This window comes from Onychomys torridus, chromosome X (genome assembly GCF_903995425.1).
Source record: "Onychomys torridus chromosome X, mOncTor1.1, whole genome shotgun sequence".
Taxonomy (NCBI): domain Eukaryota; kingdom Metazoa; phylum Chordata; class Mammalia; order Rodentia; family Cricetidae; genus Onychomys; species Onychomys torridus.
The window spans coordinates 16062435-16080714 of NC_050466.1; the positions used below are offsets into that span (position 1 = coordinate 16062435).

At 37.1% G+C, this 18280-nt stretch overlaps 1 non-coding gene across 1 annotated transcript; it reads right to left on the bottom strand.

The window, feature by feature from the left end:
• Positions 1 to 13120: 13120 nt before the first annotated feature.
• On the bottom strand, positions 13121 to 13225 carry LOC118574921. Its single transcript, XR_004943796.1, has one exon. It is a non-coding gene; the product is annotated as a small nucleolar RNA U13 (small nucleolar RNA).
• Between the last annotated feature and the right edge of the window lie 5055 nt (positions 13226 to 18280).

Below are 18280 nucleotides of genomic sequence, written 5' to 3' on the forward strand. Positions count from 1 at the left end.
AGAAGCTGATTCAAGAAAGCCCTGCTGCCTGTCACAACTTGGTTTAGGAGTCGAATGAGGAACAGACTCCTAGATTGAAAGAGGAAAAGAAAAAAAGATGCTTAAGATCCTCTCTCTCTCTCTCTCTCTCTCTCTCTCTCTCTCTCTCTCTCTCACACACACACACACACACACACACACACACACATACACACACACATATTCAAATTTGAAAAAATTAATTCATCTCACTGAAATTCACATACATACATACCCACTTTTGGGATTAGGGAGATGGGTCAATGATTGCTGTCAAAGTATGAGGACCTGAGTTTTGAACCCCAAACACACACATAAACATTGTGGATATGGCACAGTATGCATAGACTCCCAGAATTAGTAGGCATAGATAAGAGGGTTCCTGAAAGTCACTAGCCAGTCAGTTTAGCCAATCAGTGAGCTCTAGACTCAGTGAGAGATCCTGCCTCAAAAAAAAAAAAGAATTAGATTGAGGATGACACCTGATATCTACTTTTGGTCTCCATATGTGAGCATAATCATAATCATATTCATCCACATTCATACAAAACCAGAGTGAACAACATTAACACACAAAAAATGACTAAGAAATATCTCAAAAAATGTTAATCATCTCTAGCATTAGGGAACTAGAAATCAAAACAGCTTTGAAATTTCATCTTACCCTTTCAGAATGGCAAATATCATCAAAACAACCACAGCAGATGCTGGTGACATTGTGGGTAAAGGGGAATCCTCATTCAGTTTAGGCATTTGCAAACTGGTCTAGTCATTCTGGAAATCAGCATGGAGAACCCTCAAAAGTGAAAGTAAAAAATCAATCTAAGACCCAGATATACCATACCACTCTTTGGTATATAATCAAAGGCTCAACATCCTACTCTACAGATACCTGCTCAGCCATGTTTATAGTTGCTCTGTTTGAAATAGCCAGGAATTGGAAGCAGAATAAATGTCCTTCAACTAATGAATGTTTAATGAAAATGTGCTACATATAAACTGTGGAATACTATTCAGCTGTAAAGAAAAATGGAAATCATGAACTTTGCAGGTAAATAAATAGAACTAGAAAATATCACATTGAATGAGGTAACCCAGAATTGTGAAAGACAAATGTCACATGTTCTCTCTCATCTAGCTCCAAAGAAGCCAACAAAGTACAAAAGGACCATGTAGGAAACAATATAGAAGGAGAATAACAGGGTATATGTGATTTGAAGGGGTAAATGTGAAAAATAAGGGAGTTTTTAATTAAGGATAGAGAGGAGAGGAAGGTCACTACAGAAATAAATAAAAGTAAGGATGTCTTAAAAATTCAGCACCCAGTCTGTGGGACCAGGATCTGTCCTTAGTGCATGAGCTGGCTGTTTGAAACCTTGGGCTTACACAGGGACAATTTGCTCAGCCTGGAAGGAGGTGACAGGACCTGCCTGCACTGAATCCACCAGGTTGAATTGAATCCCCAGGGGAGTCTTGGCCCTGGAGGATATGGGAATGGAGGGGAGGAGATGGGGAGAAGGTGGGGATGGGGGCGGGAGGGGGGAGGACAGGGGAACCCATGGCTGATGTATAAAATTTAAAACACATAATAATAAAGAAAAAAATCTTTTGCAGAGATTTAAAAAAAATCATTGTAAATCACATTATTACCTAAAACTTAAATATAATATATAATATTATATTATAATATAATATAGTCTGTGAGTATATATATATGCATACATAGTTTAAATGAAATTTAATTTTCCTATTTGGGCTTATAATATTACCTCTAAAACTATAGGCTAACAAAAAAAAAAAAACCAGGCATAAGAAGCCCTCTTTCAAGTTGTTCAGGAGATTCCCAAAATATTTTAGGTTATGCTGCTGTTTTTGGTTGCCTCCTAGGAGTTGAAGGTAAGTATTTATTGCTAAAGACACTATGCACTTCAGCCACAGGATCCAGAAGTTCTGATCTGAAAATTTCCTCCCTGAGGACTAGATTTCATAGTACCAGAAGGTGCTAAGCAAGATTCCAAAAAAAATGAAGCAAACAATGGTCCTCCCAAGATTTGATGCCTATGAACTAAAATAAAGACCAGTGTGGCCTGACACTAAGGGCAATAGTAGCATTCATATCTTAGTAATAAACAACAGCTCCCTAATTTGACTTAAGACCCACTTAATAAGAATGAAATCATACCTGGTACTGGAAAACATAGTCAACTACCCAAGGCTAGTGTGCTCATGGATCTTGGAAGAGAACTTTTACATCTTTACTAAACTAACACAATCCCAAACTACATTCTAAACACTTATCCTTATACCCACAGATAATTGTAGCTTTCACCCCTCATCAAAGACGCTTCTCTTTGAAACATACAGAGACCATTACAGAAAACCACTACCAGTCAAAATTCAGCTAACAGGTGATCATGCAGTGACTAGCTACAACTTATACACCTACAACACAACTCCTTCATGTAAGGCTCGGGGAACATCAGGGAAGAAGCTTCACCCATGACTCCTAAACAATATGACTGCCTAAACAAGACCTGCACAAGTATAACACCAATTGATGTGTTAATGTGGAAGGGGGAAATGATGAGAGTGGGAGAAAAGCAGTCTTCCCCCAGGGATAAGCCCCCACCCTGCAGTTGATCATCTAATACCAAGTGTTCAGCTCCGAAATCACATAAATACAAGTAACATTATATGGACTGAGCAGGTTGTATTTATAGATTTAGAAATATATAATGAACTAAATCATTATTAAATTATTATGTATTTTATATTAAAGAAAAAGAGTCCATGACTTTGAAAGAGAGCAAGGGGTTGCATGGGGGGGATTGAAAGGAGGAAAGAAAAGACAAGCAATAATGTAATTATATGTTAATTTTTTTAAAGATTTTTAAAAGAAGGCAAACAGAGGAAGCATCCTTTCAAACATGAAACATAAAATGAAGACTTACACTTCTGATGGATGATGTCAGCAAACTTTCTTGTGCTTTCAAACGATTCCAACTTGAAATCTTACCTTCAGAAAAAAAATATATTTTTAGAGAGTTTTTAATCCTTGATTCTGATCAGAAAACAGTATTGGACTGCTACCATTCAATCTGGCATAAGAAGTGATGGTTAAGAAGTATCTATACTTACAGAATTAAAACATAAGTGAAGCCACTGATCCCACTTATACCTTCAAAAACTACATAAGTGCTGTTTTCCTCAATAAAGTACCCATTTGCCCAATAAAATGTCTAGCAAAGTGATACCCAATTTTACCCTGAACTGTCACATGTGATACTGCTAACAGTGCTATTACAAATGTCTATTATTTTACGGGGTTGGGGATTCAGCTCAGTGGTAGAGCACAAGGCCCTGGGTTCGATCCTTAGCTCCACATACAAAAAAAAATTATGCATCTAACAAAAAGCAGAGCTTGGATTCAAATATATGTGGACAATCACAAAGCTTTGCATTATTTTAATTTTGTAAATGTTTTCATAAGAAAAAAAATCTCCTGGGCATGCAGGAAGTATTTGCTTTATAAGCAAGAGGAAGTGATTTCTACCTCCAGAACCTACATAAAAACAAGCTGACACATATGATAATCTGAGCACAGAGGATCCTTGGAGTTCAGTGGTCTAATCAATGAACTCCAAGTCCCATTCAGAGATCCTGTCTCAAAACCAATACTCATTTATCCAGAGGGCCTGATCCAGTTGGGGGCTCCACAGCTTTTGGTTCATAATTCATGTGTTTCCATTAGTTTGGCTATTTGTCCCTGTACTTTTCCAATCTTGGTTTCAACAATTCACACTCTTATAGTCCCTCCTCTTTCTCGACAATTGCACTGCTGGAGCTTCAGCTGGGGCCTGGCCAAGAATCTCTGAATCCACTTCCATCAGTTATTGGATGAGAGTTCCAGCAAGACCATTAGAGTGTTTGGCCATCTGATCACCAGATTAGGTCAGATCAGGCTTTCTCTCAACCATTGCCAGTAGTCTACAGTGGATGTATCATTGTGGATTTCTGGGGACCTCTCTAGCAATTGAATAGCTTAAACTGTTTGGGAGGCACCCAGGCTGTGGGACCCAGACCTGTCCTTAGTGAATGAGCTGGCTGTTTGGAACCTTGGGCTTACACAGGGACACTTTGCTCAGCCTGGAAGGAGGGGACTGGACCTGCCTGTACTGAATCCACCAGGTTGAAATGAATCCCCAGGGGAGTCTTGGCCCTGGAAGAGATGGGAATGGAGGGGGAGGAGCTGGGGGAAAAGTGGGGCCAGGGGCGGGAGCGGGGAGGACAGGGGAATGCATGGCTGATATGTAAAATTAAAACACAAATATAATAAATAAAAAAGGAGGAAAAAAACCAACACTCAGGGCTTCCATAGTCACATGCACACCCATGTACTTCCATAACTGTGCATATGCTCCCCTACAAATGTGCAATAGACACTTGCACACAAAAATCTGAGTTTTAGTCCCTATGTATAAATTAGCCCAACATGGGCCATTTCTGTGAAAGTACACATTAATGTCTCCTTTAAATTATTTACAGGTATAGTTGCTTGTTTCTTATTTATTTATTTGTTTGTTTTGCTTGTTTCATTTAATTGACTCTGCATCAGGAACCTTGGAACTCATCCCAAGACATTGACTCTCACAATACAATTCCCAGGACTAAAGCTCAATATTACTTGAAAACTTGTTGGAAATGTAAGTTCTCAGAATTCCAGCCAGAATCCCTTTCTGAGAACCATTAGAAGGTAGGAAAGACCTGGTGATTTGGGTTTTAATAGAACTTGAGCTATTTCTTTGGTATTATTTTTATTTATTTGGGGGGGGGGGGTTCGAGACAGGGTTTCTCTATGTAGTCCTGGCTGTCCTGGATCTCACTCTGTAGACCAGGCTGGCCTCGAACTCACAGAGATCCGCCTGCTGAGTGCTGGGATTACAGGTGTGCATCACCGCCACCTGGCAGGTATTATTTTTATGTATTTTATTATTTTATTTTGTGTACATGAGTGTTTTGCCTATGTGTTTGTATGTGTCCCTCATGTACACAATGCTCCACAGGCCTGAAGATGACATTGGAACCCCCAGAACTGTAGTTATAGAGAGTTGTGAGGTGCCATGTGGGAGCTGGGAACTGTGGAAGAGGAAGGAAAGTTGAAGAAGGTGTCATGGAGTATAAGATCTCTTAACTGCTGAGCCATCTCTCCAGTGCCTTGTGGCATTGATTATATATACTCAGATTTGGGAACCACCATTCTCCAATTTAAGCCCAGCTGTAAAGCAATCATCTTGCCAAGAACAATGGCTCACAATGAGCTGATTCATTTGTTTCTCTGGATTAAAATCCAATAATGAAATACAATTAGAGATTTATTTTCTCAAAAATAAGATGAAAGGGAAAGGCTCAATTCAAGAACCAGTAATTTGTCTCACAAAATCTTAACAAAATTATCTGACCCTAGTCCAGTCCTTCAAAAACATCCCTAAAGGGTCATGTATTGACTTCCTTTGCACTTAAGTGTGGAGAACAGCTCCATGTCATTTTGCTCACTAAGTAGACTTCTAATTTTCCTCCCAGTGCCCCAGCTCACTTGGAGTAAAATCCTATGCTTCACTGTAGCTTCTAGCATCAGATTTCTACTATAGATTTTTATTTTCAAGCCCAATTTTTCAGCCTTTCATTTATTTCTATTCCTTCACCTAAACTTGATTTTCTGTTAAAAGCATGATTCCATCTGGTTTCATGAATAACTCATTTTCTTTAAAAAATATTTTCATTAATTTTAAATAGTCTTATCCAAGCATATAACGTGTTTTGATCACACTCACCTGTTATTACTTTTTCTTATCCCACTCCTGTGCCCACTGAACCCTTTCTTCCCAAGAAGCCCCATTCTTCTTTTTTTCAAAAAACACTTTTAGACTTCCTTATTTTACTTGTATGTGTATTAGTGTTTTACCTTCAGGTATCTATGTGCACTATGTGTGAGCTTCGTGCTCGCAGGGGTCTAAAGAAAACACTAGGGTTGGGGATTTAGCTCAGTGGTAGAGTGCTTGCCTAGCAAGCACAAGGCCCTGGGTTTGATCCTCAGAAAAAAAAAAAGGAAAAGAAAAAGAAAAAAGAAAAGAAAAGACTAGGTGACCTGGAACTGGAGTTACAAATGGTTGTGTGTCAGCATTGTGGATGCTGGGACTGAACTTATGTTGTCTGCAAGAGTAACAAATGCACTTTTAACTGCTGAGTTATATCCCCAGACCATACTTTCTCCCTTTTTACAAATGATTTGTTGGATTTCATTAGGGCCACTTGCATGAGTGTGGATGAGGGGTTAATTTACCAGAGCATAGGCAATTTATCCAATGGCTATATCACTTTAAAAAAAGATACACTCTACGCTTGACCAGCAATCATTAACTGCCAGTATTTTTTCCAGGGGAGGGTGGAGCCTCATGGACCACTCCCTTCTATGATGGAATGTTAAGGGACCCAATCATGTACAATTAAACATAGCTGCTGTGAGTACATAAGTGAAAAGGTCACATCAATCTCAACCTTAGGTCTCCATACTCTCATAAATACAAGTGTATATGCACCCATCTACACACATGAACAGGAATATATGGCACACACATCACATAATCATACATGTACATAAATATGTATATATTTAATTAAAAATAGTACAAATAAATAAGTTTTAAAGATCAAAAAATTTTTAAAAATCCATAATAGTTGGAAGCCTGAAATCACAATCATGTGGCTATAAGCAGTTTCATTAAAGATGAAAAATCTCAAATGAAATATAGATGGGTTTTTAGCTCATAATGGGAAAAAAATTACTCTGAAGTAGGAAGAGAGACTTAATGAAAACTCTTTCTGTATTTGCTTTGAGATCTACGAATCAGTTACACAAAATTTTATTCAGCTAAGAAAGTTAGACAAATGTAACCTTCACTTTGCTTTAATTTGTAGAAGGAATATTTACCTTAATTTCTACATCTTCAGACCAATTCTTGTTTCTTTGGGAAGCAAAATCAATGTAAAAGGTTTCTGCCAGCATCTTCTTGGCATCAGCAACATGACAGCACTGAGGAGGATTTCATTTCTGAGTGTACAGAAGACACTTATGTGCATGTGCCCATTAGATTTTCTTGTCACATCTAGCACAGTGACTGGAACATAATAAGCACTCAATAAAAACTTGATGAATCAGTGGATTTATAAATGCATCAGATTTGGAAATTATTTGCCTTGTTTTTCTAGTTATGGCCATTTAAAAATAAAAAATAGAACTAGATTTAATAAGCCACTAATCTATCATTTACTGAGCTATTTGTATTAGCCATGACTTCCATCACTAATTGCTTTCTGTGTAGGAAATATCCAACAATGGCATGGAGAGAAGACAGAAGACCAAATGAGAGAAAGCAAGTGGGAAAAGCAGCAATTAGTTGGAAGTAGAACTAATTGTCCCCATTCCATTGCCTTCAGCTTCTGTTCACATAATAACTGTTTCTGTTCTCTTTTTGACTCTAGTATGCATGTCAGTCCAACTAGCAGGAAGCAAGGAAAAGCAAAGCCTTTTTGCTTCCTTCCAGGTTTAGGTCATGCACATAGCCAGTAAGTAGATCAATGCCCACATGAAAGGCCTATTCCAGCTGTGAGTTCATTTTGCCATATATGAAGCTATATAGAAACTGTTCCTGGGCTGGAGAGATGGCTCAGTCATCAGAGGTAAAGGCCTACAGCCAGAAGGACAAGGGACAGTTCCTGAGAATAGGGTCATCATATGTTCCCATAACTTTCTCTGACTGTGTTTATAATTTTTTGACATGAAAACATAAAGTGGTTTAGATTGTTTATAGGTCCCTTTTGAGTCTACATAGATGACCAAGGAATTTAATTGCAATAGGTAAAAGTTTCCATATACTGGACAATATAAATTCAGGGACTCTGGGGTCAAAATCCATCAAGTTTTATCTAAACATAATACATGATCAATTCATCTATTTCCTCAAATATCAAAGATACTCCTTTTCAATTGGCTTTATATATTTTCACTTACAGAGATCACACAAACCCTTTAAAACATTATTATTTCATTTAAATTAGTAGAAAATTACACTACCCTTAGTTGGGATAAGTGATAATAATCTGGAAAGGGAGAATCATTTCTCTTTGACATTGTGCTCATGGGAAGGTTTCCATACTCCAGTGGATGGCCCCATGCCTGTATTTATATGGGCAACACTAAACAGACACACTGGAATACACTTTTTTAAAACAGGCATGAAGTTGGGATGGGAACATGATGCATGTTTCAATAGGACTTGGAAGGAAGAAACTAGACATGGGTATGATCAGAATACAGTATATACATGTAGGAAAAAAATCAAATAATAAATAAAAATATACCTTAATCAATAAGGGGCTGAAGTGATAGTTCAGCAGTTAAGAGCACTGGCTGCTCTTCCAGAGGACTTAGGTTTGTCTCCCGGTACCTACATGGTGATTCACAACTACCTGTAAATCCAGTTCCAGAAGCTCCAACACCCTCCTTTGACCTCCACTGGTATGAGGTACACAAGCATTACACAGATGAAATACATTCATACAAAACATAAAATAAAAATGAATAAACTTTTTAATTTTTTTCTTCACTATAAAGGGGTTGTAAATTGCACAAGTTTAAATTTTTCTGATCTAGATAATGACCAACTGTAGTTGGAATCTTAAAAGGTCTTATTAATTAACTCAAACCCGAGGCCAGTTATTGGGGTAAATGCTGGAAGATCAGAGACACAGAACAAGCCACAGCTACCTCACCTGCTAGTCCCTCAGGTCATCCTGTTTCCTCAGGCTGGAAGCTTCTGAGTTCTCCTCCACATGAATCTCAGCTGAACTGTGCTGCTCCAAAGCCTGGATGCTAAACCAGCCAAATGATTAACTAACTTAGTTCCTGGTCCTCACGCTTTATATAATCTTTCCCTTTCTGCCTGCACTCCCTGGGATTAAAGGTTGAGTTTCTGGGATTAAAGGCATGGGTCACCATGCTTAGCTGTTTCTAAAGTGGCCTTGAACTCAGAGATCCGGCTAGCTCTGCCTCCCAAGTGCTGGGATTAAAGGCATGCACCACCACCACCTAACTTCTGTTATGGCTTGCTCTGACCCATTTTCTAGCCACCATTTTTGGCTTTGTTCTAGTGGCTGTCTGTTCTTTGACCCCAGATAAATTTATTAGGGTGCACAATATTGTGGGGAACACAATACCACAACCAACATCTTGTCCACTAGTGTGGCATGCTCCTAACCCTAACGAGTATTCAAAAAAGTATAAAGAAAAATCAAGTGCTGTCTGAATATACCAGTGTTTCCTTCTCCATACACCTTGCATCAGTTAGAACAGCCTCTTTTTCTGGTCTTTGATTTTTTCAGTTATTCTTATTTCCATATCTTCTTGTATGATATACCATAAATAATTTTCCCTCCCATACTTCTCCAAAGTGTACCCCTCTATCCAAGCACAGAAAATGTTTGCTGAACTAGGCTTTCACTGATTTCTTACAACCAGTGATCTTTACATCCCTTAAACTTCAATACCACCATGAGAAAAATCTGACAATTCGTTTGTTTAATTTCTGGCTAAAAACATGTTCTAAGTTTTGGTTGTATAATTTTTAAGGTCTGTATGGTTGTAGCAGAAGGAATTTCTGAAGTAAAACAAGGGTCATAATTAACAATCAATTCCCTTCACACACTTTTTTTAAAGGAACAAAAATGGTTTTGTTTCTCAATTCCTAGGGGGAAAATGTGAAAAGTAAATTTAAGTCAACAGAAATCTTAGCTCTGACTGTGAAAACATAAATACAGGACTGAGAAAGTGCTCTGAAGGAAAGGGATTTTGATTTATTCTGGCATTTTCATCAACATTATTAATAGCAGCAATGTTAATATTAGTGCGGCTGTTGTTGTGGGAAAAGAGCAACTAAAACCTCAGTTTTCTGCTGCAGGAAGGTAAAAGGCTTTAAGAAAGAATACCTACACCAGCCTCCAGACAGGGAATGCTAGAGATACAAGATAATACTTCTTCTGATCAATTCAGAAAGAAATGAATAAAGAGCTTTCTCTTGAAGAAGATAAAATAAAGGAACAAGCTCAGTATAATCCATTGTGAAGACTTAAATCTTTTCCAAATAATGACTTAGAATAGCACATTGATTTTCTTAACTCTGTTAACTACTCATAAAGGTCCAATCAAGTATCTCAGATCAAACATTCAACCAATATTTATTGAGTAGTGCCATGCTCAAGGCATTGTGCTGAATGTTAGAGCAGACCCAGGAGAAATCAGATATGAGTTTAACACAGTGAGATTTTTTTGTTGTTGTGAAGTGGTGGGGTGGCTAGGTAGTACATCATGTCCTTAAAATGTGCCTGGTCCTAGGTTCTATCCCCAGCACCAGATAATAGGGACCATTGTTTGAGGGGAAGTGAGGAAGAGCAGAACAAGGGAAGGACTACCACATAGACAAAAAACTTAATCTTTGATTCGCTTCTCATCCAGCACATGCTTTTTTTTGTCATTTCCTTTTCTTAATTTTGCCCTCACTATATTTTTTCTGTTCTTACAAGTCACCATGTTCAATTACACCCACCTCATGACTCAGCCCCATCAAATTGTGCCAGAATCACATGTCCCTGGACTTTCTCAGGTTGTTCCTTCTGCCTCAATTACTCTTGAAGACTAAGTAAGCTAAAAATAATCTCCTAAGTGAAATTTTCCTGACACTTCTAAGTCAAAATAATCCTCCTTCCATGTTGTAACATCGTCTAATAAATAAGTGATTCACAGTTTGAAAGTGGGTGGCATTATTTAGTTTATGTTTCATCCTCCATTTCTAATGGCTGTGCATGAAACAGAATGCATACAATTTAATGAAGTGTCTTGTTACTTCTCTATTACTGTGAGATATGACCAAGGCAACTTATGGAAGAAAATGTTTAATGAGGGCAAGTTCATGGCCACTATGGCAAAGAATATGGTGAGAGCTTACACTTGATCCACAGGTGAAAGAGAGAGAGAGAGAGAGAGAGAGAGAGAGAGAGAGAGAGAGAGAGGCAGAGAGAGAGACAGAGACATAGAGACAGATACAGAGTCAGAAATGGAGACAGAGAGAGGAGAAAGAGAGGAGGGAAGGAGAGAGAGAAAAGAGGGGGAGAAAGAGATAGATAGATAGATAGATAGATAGATAGATAGATAGATAGATAGATAGAGAGACTGGGTGGGCCTGGTGTGGGCTTTTGAAACTTCAAAACCTACCCTCAATGACACATCTTCTCCAACAAGGCCACACCTTCTAACTCTTTCAAAATAGTTCCTCAACTGGCAAAAACCATCAAATATATAAGCTTATTAGAGCCATTCTCATTCAAACCACCACATGAAGAAGGTAACCCAAGACAAGGATGATGTATTTATGATTCCTGGAAAGGATGTGAGAGTGATTAGTTGATTGGACCTATATGTATGCTTCTTGAACAGCATATCTGTTCAGTCTCCACAGAGAACCTTTGCCACAATTAGGACACTGAGAAATAAAGAAGCCAGCACTAGAGAACCTGAGCTGTAGAACTCAATGCTATACATGCCATCCAGTGGTGTGCACAGCCATCATCATACTACCATTGGACCCCATCCAGAAAGCTAACTACAGGTGCTTCATAAAAACCCACTCTTTTTTACAGCCAGGCCAGTAGAAGAGCCACTTCTTCATTACTACCTCCAAATGTAACAGAGTGCATTTTTTTTCTCGGTGAATTCAGATAATTATCTAGAAGAGACTGAGATACTTTTAAATTAGTTTAATGTAACATAGAAAAGTATGTAAGAAATTGCTGTAGATGATAATAAGAAATTGCTGTAGATGATAAGTAACAATCTACCATTATATGTGTGGTATATCTTTAACAACTCAGAATAGTTCGGGCTCATAGGATGCATTTAATAAATACTTGGTGAATTTATTAATTTTAAATATAAGAATGCCAAAAAGGCTGTTAGTAATTTTTTTTGTTAAGAAATTTTTAAAATTCATTTTACATACCAATCAAAGATCTCCCTCTTCCCTCCTCCCACCCCTCCAGCCTCTCCCTCCCAACCCACCACCCATTCTCTCCTACAAGAAGGTAAGTCCTCCCATGGGGAGGTACATTTAGTAGAGGCAAGTCCAAGCCCCTCCCCTGCCTCAAGGCTGTGTGAGGTGTCCTGCTGTGGGATGTTCTGTATGTTAAAAGTGTTGCTCTGATTGGGTTAATAAAGAAAGTATTGATTGGCCAGTAGCCAGGCAGGAAGTATAGGCGGGACAAGGAGAAAAGAGAATTCTGGGAAGTGGAAGACTGAGGCAGAGAGACGCTGCCAGCCTCCACCATGACAAGCGACATGTAAGGTACTGGTAAGCCACAAGCCATGTGGCAACCTATAGACTAATAGAAATGGGCTAATTTATGATAGAAGAACTAGATAACAAGAAGCCTCCCACAGCCATACAGTTTGTAAACAATATAAGTCTCTGTGTATTTACTTGATTGGGTCTGAGCAGCTGTGGGACTGGTGAGTAGTAGAGATTTGCCTGACTGTGGGGCAGGCCAGACAACTCTAACTACAAAGAGAAAACTCTAGCTACAGTGTCCCATCATAGAAGTGGGCTCTACAAAACCTGCTCATGTACCAGAGATGGACCCTGATCCTACTGCCAGGGGGCCCCTTAAGCAGATCAAGCTACACAACTGTCTTGCTTATGCAGAGGGCCTAGTCCAGTCCCATGCAGGCTCCACAGATGTTGATCTAAATTTTATGAGAATGAAATTCTCATATTCATGAAAATGCCAAAAAGGTTGTTGGTATTTTTTTTTAAAGATGCTCCTTTTTTCTCTTTTTTCTTGATTGCAAGTGATTATTTATTTTAATTGATTTGACTAGAAAGGGAAAATATGCAGATAATACATATAAACTTTATTATAAAGTGCTAGGTAATTCATTAAGTGAATTACAACAGAACAACATATTTACCAGCAAAATGATGATATAGAATTTTTTTTACATCAGACAGATAATGTGTCAACATAATAACAAGGTTTCGTGGATGGCACACATCACACATTGGCGTGAATCCTCAATCATCACACTCATGAACCAAAAAAGGATCTAATACAGAATTTTCAATTGAGAAGAGATTATATTTATGACATTTTTAGAAACATAGGTTACAGTGAAATGCCATAGTCTGCCAGGAAAATTCTAATTGAGTTAAGTTTATGAATATGATAAAGTACAACTTTATAAATTGGAAAATTAAAGAAAACTCTCAGGGGGCTGGTGGGATGGCTCACCACTAAAGAACACTTGTTACTCGCCCAGAGAACCCAAATTCAGTTCCCAGCACCCATGTCAGGCAACTCACAATCATTTGTAATTCTAGCTCCAGGGAACTGAAACTTCAGGATTTTTCAGTCACCTTCATTCATGTGCATGTACCCACATGAAGACAAACATACTTACATATAATTGAAAATAAAAGCAAAGCTTTAAAAGCCTTGGCTTTTTAAATTAATATTGGGAAAAGCAAAAAATCTAAATTCAAATAATAAAAAGGAACAAACCATAAGAAAAGCACCAAATCTGATGACTAAAAAGTGAAAGTTTGCATGATGCAGTGTTAAAATTAATGTAAATTATACACATCAAGTATGGATTGATACTGAATATCTAAAAACTATCTTTATAAAAGAACAAGTGGACCAATTTATAGGCACAAAACTATTCATTTTACCTCTGTACTTTACTGAGTGCTTAAAATCATTCATAGTAATAATAGGTTATAAATAGGATATGCTGCATTATTTAAAATGTTAAATCTCTACTTGAGCCAGTAAGATGGCTCAGCAGTTAAAGATACTTGCTGTCAAGATTGATGACCTGAGACTGATACCTGGGATCCACTTTGGTGGAAGGAGAGAACTGACTTCTGGAAGTTGACTTTGGACTTGGCACATGCCTGCTGTGGCACACATGCCTACACACATACTCTCTCTCTGTCTCTCTCTCTCTCTGTATCTCTCTCACACACACACACAAACACACACACAATAAATAACAAAAGAATAAATTTAAAAATGTAACAAAAATACCAAGAGTTGAAAGATATGTTGGTGCCATCAAAACATGGATTCTTAAATTAGACTACAGAGCCACGGTAAGAAGTGTGTGTGATACTAACACAACACACACACATATACCAATAAAACAGAAGACAGAATCCAGAATTAAACCCACAGTTAACACCTGCTTAGTTTTCAAGAAAACTGGAAAATTTACACTGGAAAAAAATAGCCTCCATAACAAATGATGTTGGGAAAACAAAATAACATGTAGAAGAATGAACTAGATTAAAATCTCCCACCCTGCACAAAAGTACATTCAAGATCTTAATGTAAGACCTGCAACCAATAGAAAATGGAGGCATAGGCAAAAGACTCTAACAGCTTAAAAATAATTCCAAAAACTGGAATTGGTTGAAATGAAAAAACTTTTGCATAGTAAAGGAAACAATTGAGAAGAGAAATATCCTAGAGAATCAGAAAACATTTTCCAACTATATATCTTACAAAGAATTAATAACTAGTATTTGTAAAGAATTGCAAAATTATGTACCAAAAGCTTCAGATCATTTAGTCAGACAATGGGCTAACTACTTGAATAGATAGTTCTCAGAAGAAGAGATACAAATGTCCAATAAACATTTGAAGAAGTGTTCAATATCCCTATCCACAAGGAATGTGGATAACACAAATTCAAACTACTTTGAGATTTTTTCTCAACCCAGTCAGAATGCATACTATCAAGAAATGAAATAAAAATTTCTGGTGAGGATGTAGAGAAAAAGGGAACCTTATATATTCCATTAGGAATGTAATCTGTTCTAGATATTATGGAAGTCAGTGTAGACATTATTCAAAAACTAAAACTATAATTACCATACAACCCAGATATTCCATTCCTGCCCATATACCCTAAGGACTCTAAGTCACTGTACCATAGCAATAATTATATGTCCATGTTTGCTGCTGTACTATTCATGTTATATACGAAGTAAAACCAGTCTAAGGGTCCAGTAACAGATAACAGTAAAGGCAAATGTGGGATATATACAGCGTGAAGTTCTATTTAGATGTAAAGAAGAATGGATTGATCATATCAACAAAAAAAGAGATGGAACTAGAAGCCATTATGTTAAATGAAATAAGTCGGGCTTGGAAAGACAAATACTATAGGTTTGGTGGGTCTATCTTCTATGCAGAATCTAGATTTAAGTATGTTTGTGTGTGCATGTACACATTTCACAAGTCATGAAAGTAGAAATTGAACTATATGAGAGTAGGAAATGGTCTTAGAAGTAGAGGAAGGGAATAAATGAGGTAACAAAATACATGTTATATGAAAGAAGAAAAAGGACTATTTGGGGAAGGGAAGGTGATGCTCAAAGAATAAGCATGGGGACAGATAGGGAAATGAAGACAGATAAAGAACTGTGATATATATGAATGATATATTATATTATATTATATTATATTATATTATATTATATTATATTATATTATATTATATTATGTATTATAATGATAAATTGTCTTATGCTATTTGAGCTGGCTAAGAAGCTGGCTCTAGAAACAGGCTTGTACTCCCGCTGCCATTTCAGACTCAAGCATGTTTGTTTCAAAGTAGCTACCAAGCTCTGTAGCAGGGAGGGAAGAGAGCAGAAAAACAGCCCAGGAATGAAAATATTGCATCCTTGGAAACAGCTAAAAAGTAAACCATTTCTAATAGAGGTTATTATTGTTTATCCATGAAATAAAAAGTGTACAGTGGAAAAGAGAAACCAGAAGTTTAGCCATGGTAAGTCCATCCATGGAGGGAAAGCTCAACTGGAAACTCTAGCTGACTGACTCAATGATACCTCCCCAGTTGATTACTGGTGGATGTTAATAACTCCTGATTTGATGTTACCTTTCTTTTACTTTGAAGTCTCATCCAAGGGAACCTTCTGTTTTACTTGGATTCTCTTAGTTGGGAACTTAAACTAGCTCCCTCAATGAGGTTTCTCTATCTAGTTGATTTGTACTGGATGTTTTAAACTCTCAATTTGATGATGTTCTACTGTCTGTCTATCTATCTATCTATCTATCTATCTTACTATCTATCTACCTCCCTACCTACCTACCTGTTATCTACTTACTTAGCTACCTATCTATCCCTTGCTACTTATGATTATATTGTTGTTGTTTTCAGACACGGTCTCACTATATAGTTTTGGCTGTCCTGGAAGTCAAACTCACTGAGACCTGCCTGCCTCTGCCTCTGAAGTGCTTGGGTTTAAAGCATGCCACTATTCCTGGGTGGTGTTTATTACTTTAAAATGGCTTTCTAAATACTAAACTAACTCATTAAAAAAAATGGCTATCATGATAATTTTCCAGACAGTACAGAACAAAATGCTATAATGAAATCCATTACTTTGTACATTAACTTAAAATATTAATTAAAAAGACTAGATTATAGAAAAGGATATACAGTATTGTCTTAAAATATTTGTTCAGTCATACAGGTATTTTGAAATTATAAGTAATTCTAATTGGCACACAATTACTCTATATATTTATGTAATATAGTATATAATCCAATATGTATCTAAAATGTATAATGATAAAACCAGAGGAATTAGCATGTTTCTATGAAAAGCCTTCAAACACTTCCAGACATTTTGCAATATATAATAAGTTGTTGAAGGTTATATTCATCACATTTGACTATGGAACATTCAAAATTATTGTTCTTCCTGACTGTGCCTTTGTATCTCTTCTTACTATCTTTCTCCACCTCCTCTGTCCCCAACGCTTCTAAACTTATAGTAACATCATTACTCCGCTCCACTTCTGTGAGAGCAAACCTTAATTTCCACATACGAATGAAATCATGCAGCATCTATCTTTCTGTCCCTTCTTTGTTTGACTTAACATAATGATCAGCTGTTCTATCCAGCACAGACAACCAGATATAACATCTTATTTGTGAACACAATTATGTGTCTGTCCCATGCTTTGTCAAATTTCAATTGATGGAAAGCTAAATCATTTCCATGGGTCAGCTATTGGGAGCAGTGGTGAGATCAAGTTCAGGTGTCTCTCTAACATACTGTTTTCATTACCCTTGGATATATACCCAGGATGGGATTATAATCTCATATTGTGGTTTTAGTTTTAACTTTTTGAAGAGTTTTCAAAACTGCTATACTGACTCACAATCCCACAAGAAGTTTTATAAGAGTTCTTACTCCAAAACTTCACTAGAAATTTTTTGGAGTTATTTTTTGATAATATTTATTGCACCTGGAGTGAGATGACATCTTATCACAGCTTTGAAATGAAGTTTCATGGTGATTAGTAAGGTTGAATATTTTTTGTGCATTAATTGGCAATATGTGTCTGATTGGATCATTTACCATTTTAATTAGATTATTGGAAAAGATGGAAAAGGTCACACTACAACTGAAGACAGAATTTTTAAAAGATTATTAAAGGGGTTGTAGAGATGGCTCAGCAGTTAAGAGCACTGGCTGCTCTTCCAGAGGATCTAGGTTAAACTTCCAACACCCACATGGCAACTCACTACCATCTGTAACTCCGGTTCCTGGGGATTTAATGCCCTTTTGTAGCTTTCATTGGCATCAGGCAAAGAAATGGTACCCAGACATACACACAGGAAAAAATACATGTAAATAAATTTTTAAAAACTAAAAACACCAAAAAAGTTCATTAGAGATAATTATGAACAATTTATATGTTCCAAACTATAAAACTTAGATAAAATGGACAAAGTCCTGGACATGTATACCTTACTAAGGTTGAGCCATGACGAAATAGAAAATCAATCATAACTAATAATGAATACTAAGAATGACTCAGTACTAAATGTCTTACAGTTGGCAAACCTGGTGTCTTAGTTAAGGTTACTATTGCTATGATAAAACACCATGACCAACAGCAACTCTGGAAGGCACAGGGTTTATTTTACTCACAGTTCAGTATAACAGTTCTTCATTAAAAGTAGGGCAGGAACCTGGAGGCAGTAGTTGATGCAGAGGTCATGGAGGAATGCTTCTAGCTTGCTTTTTATAGCTTGCTTGGGCTGTTTTCTTATAGCACC